Source organism: Canis aureus, chromosome 10, assembly GCF_053574225.1.
Source record: "Canis aureus isolate CA01 chromosome 10, VMU_Caureus_v.1.0, whole genome shotgun sequence".
Lineage (NCBI taxonomy): Eukaryota > Metazoa > Chordata > Mammalia > Carnivora > Canidae > Canis > Canis aureus.
The window spans coordinates 70704951-70719332 of NC_135620.1; the positions used below are offsets into that span (position 1 = coordinate 70704951).

General features: G+C 45.1%; 1 long non-coding RNA gene across 10 annotated transcripts in view; it reads left to right on the forward strand.

Annotated features, from left to right (window-relative positions):
* LOC144322722 (uncharacterized) overlaps window positions 1-14382 on the forward strand; it is a 106352-nt gene that overhangs the window by 590 nt on the left and 91380 nt on the right. For 5 of the 10 annotated variants that reach the window (XR_013388352.1, XR_013388354.1, XR_013388353.1 and 2 more), the window contains exons 2-3: window positions 8592-9105; window positions 9999-10195. This is a non-coding gene — a long non-coding RNA (uncharacterized LOC144322722). The other 5 variants (XR_013388359.1, XR_013388355.1, XR_013388358.1 and 2 more) reach the window with 5 other exon arrangements.

Sequence of the window (14382 nt, forward strand, 5' to 3'; positions counted from 1 at the left end):
GTGCTGTCTTTGGATGCTGATAGAGGTCACCTGGTATACAGGAAAAGGAAAAAGCAAGGGCGGTCCACACAGTTTTGCAGCCACGGGGTCAGTGGGGTAGGGCTTTGGGCGGGAGGGGGATGCGATCTTACCGTCCCAAGAATTTGACAGTGGGTTCAACAGTCCTTTGAACCTCATTTACAAAGCGGTCCCCGTAAGTGGCAGGTTCTCAACTCTGGCTGCGGAAGAGGTCTCTCTAAGGTGGTTTTGAAATGTAAGAATGCCTTGAGGCCTAACTAAATTAGAGGTTTTTTTTTTTTTTTTTTGATTTTTAAAATTTTAGTTATGTATGTATTTATCTATTTATCTACCTATTTATCTATTTATCTATTTATCTATCTATCTATCTATTTATTTATTTTATTGGGAGGGGAGTGGGGAGTGGATCCTGGGCTTCAGGATTTTTACAAAGCTTTCCAGGCGATTCTTGTGTATGAACAAGACTGCGACCCACAGAATTACACTGTGGAGATCGCAATGCCTGTAAACAAGTGGTTCTCAGCTCAAGGGTACACTTGGGATCACGAGAGGAACTTGAAAGAGTGCCACACCCCGTGTCCACTCCAGGCCAGCAGACTCACTCTGTGGGCTTTGATAGTTTTTAATGCTCCCCAGGTGTTTTCCCCAATTAAAATGTTGCCCTAGAACATCGTGTAAGTTTGAGGCGTCTAACGTGCTGGCTTGCTCCATCAATGTGTTACAACAGTATTACTACAGGAGCGTTAGCAAACACCCTTATCACACCACATAACTATCGTGTCCTTTTTGCGTGTCGTGCACGATGAAGATCTAGTCTTAGCAACTTTGAGGTTTATATAATACCGTATGTTTTTTTTTGACCTGTCCTTGTCCTTTTAAATACAGTATGATTTTAATTCTCTCTCTTTTTTAAGGGGTTAGAATTTGACTTTATTGCTTTGAGCATTTTTTTCTTTCACTTTTTTAATTGAAGTTCGATTTGCCAACATATAGTGTAACACCCAGTGCTCGTTCTGATTTTAATTCTCTTTCAGTGTTGAGAACCACTGAACAACATAGCTGAGTGTGAGAACCACATAGCAAAGTTTTTTTAAAAAACCTAAATTTATCCTTAATGTTGTCTAAATGGGTCCTTTTAGCTTTTTCAAGGACAGCATTGTCTATGGGCTCAAAAGCACTATTTTCAAATTAGAAATCGAGACAATATACTTGGGAAACCTGTGTTAGATGAAGGGATGTTAAAGATGTCTGTGAAGCATTTAAATGGAATTATTTCAGGGAGCGGGTGAGGGTAGCAGTACATCTGAATTAATGGGTTTTATGTAATGTGCCATTGTAAACACATCTATTGGATCTATATAAATAGAACTTGGTTATTTCATCCACGAACGTTTACATATGTATGCAAGCTGTGGGACCTTGGCCATAGTTATTAGCCCCTGGAACCCTCATTTCCTTACCTTTAAAATCATTTTAAAGGTAACAGAGTTGAGGTGAGGAGTTGATGATGAGGCCATGTGTGCTGTAAGCAGGAGGGTAGAGAAGAAGTATTCCATAAATATTGTTTCATTATTTTCGTTGTCACCATCGTCACCATTATTATTGTTTGATGATGACAGGGATGGATAAGGAGGAGTATGGGCTGATGCCTCTGTGTCTGGCTTTCCCCTCTGTGGATATGAAATGAAAAAATTGAGGAAGAGGAGCACATTTTGGATGAGGACAAATTTAGGCTTTTAAATACTTCTGTTTGGAAGATAATTACACAGGGATCCCCGGGTGGCTCAGCAGTTGAGCGCCTGCCTTTGGCTCAGGGCGTGATCCTGGTCCCGGGATCAAGTCCCGCGTCGAGCTTCCCGCAGGGAGCCTGCTTCTCCCTCTGCCTATGTCTGCCTCCTCTCTCTGGGGCTCTCAGGAATAAATAAATAAAATCTTAAAAAAAAAGAGGAAGATAATTGCACATTTGCAGGATGTTGTAAAAAATGTGCAGAGAGATCCCGTGAACCTCGTTCACCCAGACTCCCCCAGTGTTAACATCTTGCGTCACAAACAGAATAAAAACCCAGGGGCACACCTGGGTAGCTCAGCGGTTGAGCATCTGTCTTTAGCTGAGGACGTGATCGTGGTCCAGGGATCGAGTCCCCCATCGGGTTCCCTGCAGGGAGCCTGCTTGTATCTCTGCCTGTGTCTCTGCCTCTCTCTGTGTGTCTCATGAATAAATAAATCTTTTTTTTTTTTTTTTTAAAAAAGAATCAAAACCCGGAAATTAACATTGCTACAATCCATAGTACATGTGTGCTGTGCGTGGCTGTGTGTCATTTCATTACATGTGTGGCTCGTGTGAGTGCACCACAATCAAGACACTTAACTACGGTCGCCACAAGGCTCCTGTGCATTACCCCCGTTGTCACACCCACCCTCCCACCCCACCATCACTAACCCCTGGAAACCACTGATCTTCCATTTCTGTAGTTATGTCACTTCATGAATGTCACATAAATGGAAACATACAGTATACATGTATCTTTTTCAGGTTGCTGTTTTTTTTGTTTTTGTTTTTGTTTTATGTTTTTGTTTTTTTTTTCTTTTTGTTCTCACTGGGCCAAATTTTGTTGAGTTTCATCCGAGTACAGGGTGTATTAGTAGTTCATTCCTCATGACTACTGAGTCGTAATCCATGTGTGTTTAACAATTCACGCATTGAGGGATGTTTGAATGGTTCCTGGTCTTTGTCACAAACAAAGCTACTATGAACACTCAAGTATTATTTTCTATGTGAAAATAAGTTCTTCATTTCTGAGGGATAAATGCCCCAGGATGTAATCGCTGGATTGTATGATAAATCCATTTTTAGTTGTTTTTTTTTAAAGATTTTAAAAAATTTATTTATTTGAGAGAGAGAGAGAGAGAGAGAGAGAGAGAGAGAGCAAGCAGGGGGAGCAGCAGAGGGAGTGGGAGAAGTAGGCCCTCCTCAGTTCCAGGACCCCAAGATCATGACCTGAGCCGAAGGCAGACGTCCAACCAACTGAGCCACCCAGGTACCCTCCATTTTTAGTTTTGAAATAAAGTGTCAAAATATTTTCTGGAGTGACCGTCCCATTTTTCATTCCTATGAATGAAGGATCCTATTTTTCTGTATCTGCTCCAGTGGGATCGCCCCCCACCCCACTATTTTTTATTTTTTGCCATTTAGCCAGGTGTGATCTGGTTTTCACTGTGAGCGCATGTACAGGTTTCCAGTGGCTAATGATGTGGGGTATCTTTTACTATGCTTATTAGTTACCCACGCGTCTTCTTTGGTACAATGTCTCTTTGTGCCTTTTGCCCATTTTCTAATTGGATTCTTTAAAAAATTCATTTTTAAAATGATAGCTTCATTGAGATATAAATCATATACCACAAAATTCACACTTCTGGAAAATTCAGTTTTTCGTACATTCAAAAGGTCATGCCACTATCACCACGGTCTGATTCCTAAATTACCCCAAAAGGAACTCCATACCCATTAGCAGCCACTCTCTGTTCCCCTTCCTTCCAGCCCCTGGCAACTACGAACCTACTTTCTGTCTCTACGGAGCTGCTTGTTCTGGACGTTTCATAGAAATGGAACCCTACAGTATGTAGTCTTTTGTGTCTGGTTTCTTTCACTCATCATAACCCTTTTCAGGGTTCATCCATCTCGGTTTCATTTCTTTTTTCAAATAATGTTCCCTTTATATGAACATATCCTATTTTATCTGTTCACCTGTTGATGGACATTTGAGTTGTTTCCACTTTTGGGCTGTGGAATATCACTATGAATGCTTGTAAGTCTTTCAATTTGCATGTGATCGGTTTTCTTGGAGATTAAAACCGATCGCATGCCAATTATATATATATATAGTTATATATATAATTATATAATACCAATTATATATATTATATATATTATATATTATAATGCCAATTATATATAATTATATAATGTATATTTTATATTATATAATATATAATATATAATAATAATATATATTTTATATATACCTGGAAGTAAAATTGCTGAGTCAATGGTAACTCTATGTTTAGCACTTTGAGACATTGCCCACCTGTTTTCAGAGTGGCAGTGCTGTTTTGCAGAGCTTCCAGCAATGTCTGAGGGTTCCGTTCACTTGACGCTCTTGGCAACACTTGCTGTTATCTGTGTTCTATTTTAGCCATCCCAGCGGGTATGAAGTAGCATCTCACTATGGCTTGATTTGTGTTTTCCTAATGACGGATGATGTTGAGCATCTTTCCGCGTATATATTAGCCACTTGTATATCTTGTTTGGAGGAATGTCGATTCCTTTGCCCATTTGAAAGTTGGATTGAGTTTTAAGAGTTACTTCTGTCCATGGTTGTACCTTTGCCACGGCACCGACACGGGCAGAGTATATTTCCTTGTTTCTGATTTTGGACTTGACTAAGTGACTCGTTTTGGTCCATGGTTTATGGGCAAAAAGGATTGTATTAGAATTTCAAGCCACTTCTGCTCCTGCCGTTGACACAAAAGAACATGACCCCATTAGCCCATTAGTTCAGGAAGAGGATGAGAGACAGATCAGGGTCACTCCAGATGAGCACCCTAGCTAAGCCCAGCTGAGATGAGTCAACTCCCATGCAACTCACACATGATGATCATAAGTGACTGTTTTAGGGTGGTTGGCAAACAGCTGTGGTTAAGTGAGACACGGGGCACAAATTCTCTTTACAGACACAAAGTACTGTCTACATGAGAGGAAAGATAGATTGCTCACTCCACTTTCTTTCAAGTTTACTTCTTTTTTAAAATAAATATTTTATTTATTTATTAGAGAGAGAGAGTGCGCGCACAAGCAGAGGAAGGGGCAGGCAGAGGGAGAGGGAGAAACAGGCTCCCTGCGGAGTGAGGAGCCTGACATGGGACTCGATCCCAGGACCCTGAGATCATGACCTGAGCTGAAGGCAGATGCTTAACCAACTGAGCCCCCCAGGTGCCCTTAAGTCTACTTCTGTTTGAATGAGAGCTCTGATCATTCAGAGACCTCAGGATGTTTGCTAGGTGTGGGCATCACTACTACATTTTCCCGAGGTGTGCAGCCCAGTCCCTGGGTGGGGAGTAGAATGATGTGAGATTGAGCATGGGCATGATATTATGTAGCACTAAATCCCATTATGGGAGAGAGAATCCCTTTTTAGTCCTTACACTTTTATTCGTATTTATTTTTATGGAGATATAATCGACAAGAAGCGCTGTATTAGTTTCAGGTGTACAACCTCATGATTTGATAGTAGTGTACATTGTGAAATGATTGCTGCAGTAAGTCTAGTTACCACCTGTCACCCTGAGTAGTTGCAAGTTTTTTTTGTTTTTGTTTTTGTTTTGTGATGAGAGCTTTTAAGATGTAGGATGTATTCTCTTAGCAACTTCCAAATATACAATACAGTGTTATTGACTATAATAACCATGCCGTACATGACTTATTTATTTTATAACTGGAAGTCTGTGTCTTTGGACTCCCCCCACCCATTTCACAAACTCCCAGCACCAATCTGTTCTTTGTACCCATGAGCTGGTTTAGTTTGTTGGGTTTTTTTAGTTTCCACATTTAAGAGAAATCATACCTTTGTAGTCCATCCACTTACACGAAGGGAGAGATCTCCACTCTTAGGTGATCCCCATTCTGTATGGCCTGCAAGCAGTTGCTGATTCGTTGTGTGACCTACATAATAAACGTGATGGGATGCACTCATGTTCCCCTCTACAAAGCTTGTGGAAGAGCATTGTTTTGAACGTGAACTCATCTCTTGTCCATACTGTTTGAGCTGGAAATTTGGTTTATTCTTTCAAAGGATTTAGGCCTCTCAATTTCCAGGAATCCTAACCCCTGGGCGCCCTTCAAAGCTCCAGGGCGATTGTCACAAATAAAACCCTTTTGTAGCTCTTACACAATCGATACTTAAGAACCCTTTGGAAAAATCCTCTGTAAATTCACATTCTAAAAATAGGTTTGACTTTTGGATTGCTTCTAAATAAAAACACATTTTTCGATTACGCTGGAGACAAAGAAAAAAAATTTCCAGTATCAATTTGAGACTTGTGGGAAAATGAAGAGAAGACAAGTTTCACTGTTCTCGGTGGAGGTTTTGGTATTGAAATTTTGTCACACTGGCTGGCTTCTGAGTGTGGTGGGGGTGGGGAGGAAGGAAGGGTTAGGACTGTCACCAGTCATTTAATATATCACTTATTACTCAGATCTGACACCAAGTACAAAGGCTGGAGCAGGAAGACGGAGCTCGCATCACTGTACTTGCTGTGGTCCAGGAGAACATCTCTGAAATTCTATGGTTGCTCTGAGTCATACTTGAATCACCTCTTTGTTACACTGAAACTTCACAGTGGCATGATTTACCATGGTGCAGAGACAGAGGGCTTCGTTCTGAGCCTTTTGGGGCCGCAGCTGAGGGGCCCGCGCTTCCGAAGAGGGGATGCATGCCCCTGGCCGCTCTCTGTCACCTGAGGCGCCACGCGACAGTGGCAGGTCATTTCTCAGGAACTCTGGTGGGCAATCCTGCTTGGCTCTGAGTTATACTCTTCCTCCCTCCCCTTTTAGGAGAGTGGGTAGACACAGAGGAGCCCTGGGTAGTGTAGGGCCGCATGCCATGCAGAGGCAAAATGTGGGCTTCCCCCATTCCTCCCAAGAATGTTTTCCCCTTAACACCAAGTCATCCGGGAGGTCCATGGCTCCGAAGATTACTCAGCCTTAGGTGGAGTCACACTTCTGCTCTTCCCACTCAGGGCAAATCACTTCCCTTCTCTGGGTCTCATTTGCTCATGTCTAAAATGGCACCTACAATTCCCACCTTGCCTAGGGCGAGAAGAACCGTGTGCATCAAGTTGCTTGTTGCACCGCATGGTGTGTTTTGGAGGGACACCTGTGCTTTCCCTGATGTCACACCAGGCCGGCTCTGGAGATGTGGCCACCCACATCGCTGTGCTGCCTTTGTGAGCTTTTATGCTCACGAGGCTCCATCACTTTACCTGACCCAGAGGGGATGGCGTAACGAGATTGAATGATAAGTGGACAAACTTTTGGCCTCTGAATGGCCAGGCCATTTATTGTATCTCCATATGGTACACACAGATCCCATATATGTGCAGCGCCATATATACCCGGGGGATGGTGCATAAATATAACTGGATTTGAGTAAGAATCTCTATATATTGCTGCCTTGCTGCTTGAAAGATGTAAACAGAGGGGATGTAAGAAAACATACGCTCGCATGGTGGTAAGCGACAGGGGGACAGAAGAGCACTGTGTTATAAGGCAAACACCAAGTGTTGCAGAAAATTTTTTTTTTTTTCAAAATAATCAAGAAGGAGATTCAAGGTTTCCAAGTCAGTAGATTTATCTACTGGTGTATCTACATCCATTCTTCCAGGGTTTTCTCTGTCTGCTAATAGGTACTAGCAGTGACGGTGCATCCGTATGTAACATGCAGCAACTTTTCCATCTCGAACATCTGACCACCCGAATGTGCTTCATCCGTGGTCTCCGGGGATAAATGAGAAGCTGCTCTTTGTGAAGGAAGGTTTGAGGCCACCGAGAGGTTCCACCCTTTTCAAGTTCTTCACTTGGCCTTATAACTGATTTCCAAGACAGTAGATTCTTAGCTCCCTGGGGATATGGAAGAGATGATTTCTTAAGACTGTTCTGATGAAACCCTAAAAAGTGAAATGCAACAATCTCAGAAACCAGCAACATATGAGACAAATCCTCTGGTTCTGGTTGGGGGGCTGGAACCCCGCAGGAGAGTGTATGGGCTTCTCCCACGGCAGTCAGCATGGCATGGGGTCGAGCCCACCTCGCGACCACCTAGCCCAAATAGGCAAGAATCATTTCACGGGGAGTCAGCATAATAGTAACATTTATGAGTCTTAACGATGTGCCAGCTATTGTACGAATCGCAACTCAGCTGTGTGTTGGCTGTGTGACCTTGGACGTGTTGTGTGGCTTCTCTGAGCTTCAATGTTCCAAGTCTAAAAATGGGATTATCATACCTCTTTGAGTTTTTAAAGGATTCTTTGAGACCTTGAACCCAAAGTTCTGGGTCGACATTCCATACCTAACGTTGCCAGTTTTGTTCTTGTTATTTGGACATTTCATGTGAAATTCAGGGCAGCCATGAATTTTGCAGCCAACAGAGCATTCTGCTGGCCCTGGATTTCCGTGCCATTCTGATTTTTTTTTTCTCCCAAGGGGAGAGATAAATACATATTTGAATCTCAAAGTAAGAGGGTTTATGAGTTGGAAATGAAATGACTCTAATTTATCAGAGTGTAATAACGTCTGCCACAAAGCCAGTAATGATGATTTCCAGGTGGATAAAGACAAATCCCATAGGTCTAGGCATTTTTTGGAAAGAAAATCACAGAACTGTGAGGCTTTATAACACTCGTAGAAGGTCTTAATAAGACTCTAAGCAAAGGTTTCTTCCCTGTATAAAGTGCACATATAGGCTATATAATTTGATGGTAAATTAAAATATATTTTTCTTTCTTCTCACTCCATACAGGGCCACATAAATGTCACCTGGCTGGATTTTGAATATCTGACTGCTCCCTTCTCAAATCTTTTTGAGTCACATAGCTCCCTTGTAATGGGTCCCGGGCACGAGTTGAACAGCATAATCAGATCTTTGTTCTCTGACCATTACCGGGTGCCTGAGGGTTATGGCACCGAGAAGCTTCTAGGCCCCCAAGACAGCCACGTCTATATGACTTGAGGAGCAGCCATGAGAGAGCTCACGTAGCTCTCTCTCTATGTCCGACACAGGTTTGTGCTGGATGCTCACCTTTCAGTTCCATAAATGCTTTCAGACTGAAGAGGAAATGTCACCGGGGGGTATAAACAGGTGTGTCTCTGTGAGCATCTGACGGAAGGCCGACCTCATCAGGATCTTCACTCTATGACCCTGGAAAGGAAAGAGCCAGAAGGGACCTAAGAGGCCATGTGGACCTACTCTTTCCCTCATCCCATTATATATAGGTCGGGATGCTGAGGCCTGAAGAAGCAAAGCATCTTCCCAGGTGAGAGGTTGAGCCCCCGGTTGAGCTGTCATATGGACCTAGGTCTTTCTGATCTAAAACCTGTTTATACTTAGAGTAGAAACTACTAGTTGTTTCCCAATTTCCATCCTCCATTTCCCTCTTCGTAATAGAAGCTCCAGTTTGTGACTAGGCTTACAAAGCCGGTCTTCTTTGCAGTAGAGGTGGCCATGAGACAAAGTTCTGGCCAATAGACATATAAGTGGTAGTGTCTTGTGTGACCTCTGGAAACCTTCTTTTGTCCTTCCTCTATCTTGCTGGCTGGAATGTGCAGGTGATAGCTGGAGCTTGAGTAGCTATCATAGATTATGGAGGTGGAAGGCGCGTTGAGGATGGCATCCAGATAAGGACCCTGGATGGCTTTGCAGAACGTTAAACAATCCCTGGAATGCCCACCTCTGGGTTTTTTTTTTATGGGAGAATAAAAGCATGTGTGTTTAACAGTGGTTATTTCCTTTTTTTTTTTTTTTTTTTTTTCTCCCCAGCCGTTATTTCCTAAAAAGTTATTTGTCATTCGCACCTGGACCTTGTCCTTAATGAGATTCTGCTACTTCATTCTGCCTTCAGATCATTTTTCTTGTTGTTAAGAGGCCAGGAGTTAGGCCTTGAGAGTTCTGCTAGGGGATGGGGGGACAAGATCCTCCTAGATAAAAAGACGTTCTGTCCCTGGGGTCAGGGACAGAACTGGAGTCCCAAGAGGAAGGGCCATGACTGATTTTCCTCTATTGTTCACAAGTCAGCATAGGACATAGAAGACACTGGTAAACGTTGCTGGGTCTCGTATCAAATATTTATTGCCACGGTCGTGTTGAGTAATAAATAACCACAAAACCTCAGTCGCTTATGACAATGCCTGTTTATCACTCATGTCTCAGGTTGTCAGCTAGTCAGCTCTGTGGAAACTGCCTGAGCTGGTCGCCCGTCTGGGGAGCTGGCCAGCTGCTGGGTCATCATGGGCGGCTGTGACTGTGTAGCTGTGGGGACTTGACTCGGCTTCATGTGTCTCTCGTATCCCAGCAGGCCAGCCCCCACTTATGGAAGAGACCACAAATAATTGAGTACAAACATGCAGGTAATTTTTCTTGCTTCTGCACGTGACGTGTCTGTGAGCATCCCACTGGCCAAAGCAAGTCTCAGGGTAGGACCCAAAGACAGAGCGGGAGAGCACTTCACTGTTACGTGGCAAACGTATGAGCGTAGGAAGGGATGAGACTTGGGGCCTTAGTGGATCCAATCTACAGCAGATGGACAATGGAAGGGATAGAGGGATGGACGGAAAGAGGGAAAAAAAGACAGACGGTGGGAGGAAGTTCTATTCACTACGTCCGTGATGAGGGCAAAGGAGGCACTAGAGGGCATTTTCCTGAGTTTCTAGTGCTCCCTGGGGTTAGCCGCCCTGGGGCCATCTTGGTTTGGGGACTGCCCATGGCGCACAGGGGCTGGAGCTTTGTCACAGCCCCGGGCTGTGGGGTGTTTATATTATGACTTGCTTCTGTGCTGGGGAATCTTTGCTTCTGCGTGAGTCATTACGAAAGGCTTCACAAGCTTTACCTCGTGGTTGGGAAGAGTCCTATTTTGGAGACAAGAAGCCTTTTCAGAGAGAACTAATTCATAACATGAAGACAGTTGTGCTGTGGCCTGAGAACTGAACTGGGAAGCAAGGGACCTGGGTTTCAGTGCTGCCTCTGCCAAGTCAGAAAAAAATAACACCACAAATATGAGCTTCCCTTGGGCGATTGCTAAGTATCTCAGTACTTGTCAGCAGGAGAGGAGGCTACAAAAAAATACATTTTCTCTCAGTTTGCATATTTGAACTCCTGATAATATATGTTCTCTTCTTTTAAAAAAATATTTATTTATTTATTTGAGGTGGGGGCAAGGGGAGGAACAGAGGGAGAGGGGCCCAGCACCAGAGCCTGAGGCAGGGCTCCATCTCACAACCCTGAGATCACGACCAGAGCCGACATGGAGTTGGACGCTCAGTTGACTGAGCCACCCAGGCGCCCCCTGATAATATATTCTTCAAGAAGATGAACATTCCCCGGCTGCTAATGACTTTGGTAATTTCGTTTTCTACGCAATGTATTAAGGATCCTTGATCATCAGTTTTAACTACTTTCACAGTAATGCTTAAATATTTGTGTAAGTCATAAAATGATGGCTGGAGGAGAAATCAAAGTCACAACATGATGGTTAGTGTGGGAATTAAAGCCAAACATCGTTAATGTGAAAATTAACGATTTTAAGTTTCATAATAGTTGATGCAAGCGAGTTAGCAGTTAAAGCGTGACCATGCTTTCCTCAAAGTCGGGGGAAAATTTGTTTCGATGGCGTTGGAGATGAACACACTTGGCCATTTTCCTTCTGTCATAGAGGCGGTTCTGGCAGTTTTCTTGAATCTTCAACACCAAGTAAATGCTTTGTTTGCTGTTGGTTTAAACACAAACAAAATCAGGTCCAACGCCTTGACACCTGCAGATCCTGCTGGTTTTTGAGGGTCCAGGGTAAGGGCACCAAAGCAGGGCAATTTCTGGGGAGCTGAATTCGGAATGCCTGAGCTGGGTGTTTCTGATCCTTCCCCACCCTTAAATTCTGGGGAACGCTGAGGCCTGGAAGGGGAACGAGACTCGCCTGCAGGAGCGTCAGAGGACCACCTGGAACATGGGATCCTCATCTTGGTTCGCTGCACATGGTGTCAGCTCACTTTCCTCCCTCCTACACAGCTCATGTCCCTTTAAACGGTGACTTGCCAGTTCCTAGAAGCCCTAATTCAAGACGTAATTTGTCTCCCTCTGCTTTCAGAGAGAGAGAAAACAATGTCATATAATGTTGCCCCAGGGGAACGTGGACGGGGAGCCGTTTCCTGCGCTCGCCACCTGAGCACACTCAGCCCGACCCCTGTGAGTTTGTTACGTGGATCCGGGGCCTGTCTCATTCTGTCTCAGGCTTCCCAGCCCTCTCTTCCGTGGCTGGCCCTGGAATATCGCAGGGATGCCTTCTTTGCCTCGGTGCCTGGTGTGCGATCCCACGTTATTATGAAGTCAGGGCGGGAAAGAGGTTGAAGGTGTTAGCATCTGGCACCGACAGGTGTGAGATGGACGAGCTCCCGGGGGGCGGGGGGCCCTCAAATCTCCCCTGATCAGAGGGCAAATGGATCTCAGGAGGAGTGTGGCCCGGGGACTCCGGTCCTGTCACTCTGATTCACGTGGGACAGTGGAGCCTGTGGGCGGAATGATGCCTTCGAGTACAGGAGAGGCACCTGCTGATTTCTGGAGCCGCAACTTGGCATCTGGAGTCTCTCACTTCTTCGGAGAGAAGCAACAGGCTGGCCTCACTTGCCGACAGCAGCCACGATTGGGTTTGCCTCTAGACCACGGTTCGGAATGATTTCTCCGCTGTATTTTGTGTTCTTCTAAACAGGATGAACATGACTGCCTCCAGGGTATTGGTTTGGAGGGAGTCTTCAGGGACCCTAGCCTCGCATGGCCTTCTCATTCTCCGCAGAGAATCCCTTCTCCTTCTTTAGCCTTCAGTGTCCCCATGACCAGAACCGCGCCCCGTGTAGCTATCAGCCCAGGGGACCAGACAGAGGCCGAACCGCAAGGGCCGTGGCTCCCGCACAGGGTCCCCCAGAGCAGCAAGCTGGAAGCAGCTCAAATTCTGATCAACTTCAGGTTGGGGACACATGTAAGATTGTGTGCAAAGCATTCTGCTGCTGCAAGGGAAGCTTGAACCCTTTCTTACATGAGAGACCGATGTGCAAGCTAGATGCCATGGTGTCAATTCACAATCTATATAAATTATTAAAATGGGGCCATTTTTCTGTATTACGTGATACAAGAATATGGATTAAATTTCAAGATTGTTTTGGATGAAATAACCTACAGAACAGTCTGTGTTTTATTATTATTTTTGCTTGATAAGGCTGCAGAGTAAATACCCTCCCCCCACCAGTGGCTTGTAATAACACGTATTTCTCTCTCTTTTTTTTTAAAAAAGATTTTATTTATTTATTTGAGAGAGAGAGAGAGGGAGAGAGAGAGAGAGGGAGCACACAAGAAGGGGGCAGGGCAGAGGGAGAGAGAGAGAAGCAGGGTCCCCACTGAGCAGAGAGCCCAATCTCGGGCTTGATCCCCGGACCCTGAGATCATGACCTGAGCCAAAGGCAGACGCCAAACCCACTGAGCCACCCAGGTGCTCATAGCATGTATTTTTCTTACAGATTTGCAGTCAGTTCACGTGGCTCTACTGGGTTTAGCTTGTTGGATCAACAGTGCTAACAATAGGAAAGGAGTCCCTTTGGGTCTGTTTCCCATGTCTTTGTTTTAGGGACATGAACTGAATGAGGGCAGAAACTACTTGGGGGAAACTCTTATCGTGGCAAACAGCAGGAGTTGAAAAGAAGTGAGCAGAAGCGCAAGGTGCCTCCTAAGGTGGCTTTCCAGAACAGACACCCTGTCACTTCCACCCATGTCCCATCGGCTAAAACAAGTCTTACGGCCAAGTCCGGAGTTGACGGGCTCTGTTGCATACTTTCCCTTTTCTACTCAGGGGTAGTGTCAAGTCACAAGACAAAAAGAATACGTCGGCCTAATAATAATTACAGGGCCAGGAGGAATCGGGAGCAGTCATCCACCCCCCAATGGAGAAGTGTGTTAAATTCCCATGGTGGGAAGCACTGGGGGAGCCGTTCACGTCCCAGCATAGCAGTGGACTCCAGTGATGAACTTTGATTTTTCCAAGAGAGATTGGAATTCTCTCAAGATGGCAGATCTCAGGAGTCGGAAGTCCACTTGTCTTATTGTCAACCTCAAGGAGTAGACCAAGCTCTAGATTGGACTGCTCCTGCCACTTCCATGGTCTGCCCACGGGAATGCCCTTCATCGTGGGAGAAAAGGGAGTGAAAATGGCATCTGGGAGTCGAGAGTGGCCGGTCTGCCTCCGATACCCATGGCCGACCCGGCCCAGCAAGGCCCTCTGCCCTGGCGAGCTCACGTTCACCCAAGGTCTTCTCGACAAGGAGATCCACGCAACCACTGCCCACCCACCCTCGAGGAGAAATAGAGAGGAAACCTCTTTGCCATCCTTGAGCTGCGAAGAGCTGCCTGTGGGGCCACAGATGGAACTTCTGTGGCTGGAGATCTCCAAGGCAAGGTGCCAGGTGGTGGAGTGAGAAGAGCTTTGCCCTGGGCCACCCCCTCCCCCCCCCCAGGATCCCATCCCAGCTCTGCTGGTCACCTGCTGTGCCCGGGCTGATGC